The following is a 1,355-nucleotide window of genomic DNA, read 5'->3' on the forward strand; positions in this document are numbered from 1 at the left end:
GAGACAGAGAGAGACAGAGACAGACAGAGACAGACAGAGAGACAGACAGAGAGACAGAGAGAGAGAGGAGAGAGAGAGAGAGAGACAGAGAGAGAGAGAGAGAGAGAGAGAGAGAGAGGACAGAGAGAGAGGAGAGAGAGAGAGACAGAGAGAGACAGAGAGAGACAGAGAGAGACAGAGAGAGACAGAGAGAGAGAGAGAGACAGAGAGAGACAGAGAGAGACAGAGAGAGAGAATATTAAAGAGGAAAGAAAGAGGGAAAGAGAGAAAATATAGAGAATAGAGCTGAATTCAGAGACACATCCTGTCCTACAGTAGCTGTATTCCTCAGAGACACATCCTGTCCTACAGCAGCTGTATTCAGAGACACATCCTGTCTTACAGTACCTGTATTCCTCAGAGACACATCCTGTCCTACAGCAGCTGTATTCAGAGACACATCCTGTCCTACAGTAGCTGTATTCCTCAGAGACACATCCTGTCCTACAGCAGCTGTATTCAGAGACACATCCTGTCCTACAGTAGCTGTATTCCTCAGAGACACATCCTGTCCTACAGCAGCTGTATTCAGAGACACATCCTGTCTTACAGTAGCTGAATTCAGAGACACATCCTGTCCTACAGTAGGTGTATTCCTCAGAGACACATCCTGTCCTACAGTAGCTGTATTCAAAGACACATCCTGTCCTACAGTAGCTGTATTCAGAGACACATCCTGTCCTACAGTAGCTGTATTCAGAGACACATCCTGTCCTACAGTAGCTGTATTCCTCAGAGACACATCCTGTCCTACAGCAGCTGTATTCAGAGACACATCCTGTCTTACAGTAGCTGAATTCAGAGACACATCCTGTCCTACAGTAGGTGTATTCCTCAGAGACACATCCTGTCCTACAGTAGCTGTATTCAAAGACACATCCTGTCCTACAGTAGCTGTATTCAGAGACACATCCTGTCCTACAGTAGCTGTATTCAGAGACACATCCTGTCCTACAGTAGCTGTATTCCACAGAGACACATCCTGTCCTACAGTAGCTGTATTCAGAGACACATCCTCTCCTACAGTAGCTGTATTCAGAGACACATCCTGTCCTACAGTAGCTGTAGTCAGAGACACATCCTGTCCTACAGTAGCTGTAGTCAGAGACACACCCTGTCCTACAGTAGCTGTATTCCTCAGAGACACATCCTGTCCTACAGTAGCTGTATTCCTCAGAGACACATCCTGTGCTACAGTAGCTGTATTCAGAGACACATCCTGTCATACAGTAGCTGTATTCCTCAGAGACACATCCTGTCCTACAGTAGCTGTAGTCAGAGACACATCCTGTCCTACAGTAGCTGTATTCAGAGAC

The sequence above is a fragment of the Salmo trutta genome, unplaced genomic scaffold (genome assembly GCF_901001165.1).
Source record: "Salmo trutta unplaced genomic scaffold, fSalTru1.1, whole genome shotgun sequence".
NCBI lineage: Eukaryota > Metazoa > Chordata > Actinopteri > Salmoniformes > Salmonidae > Salmo > Salmo trutta.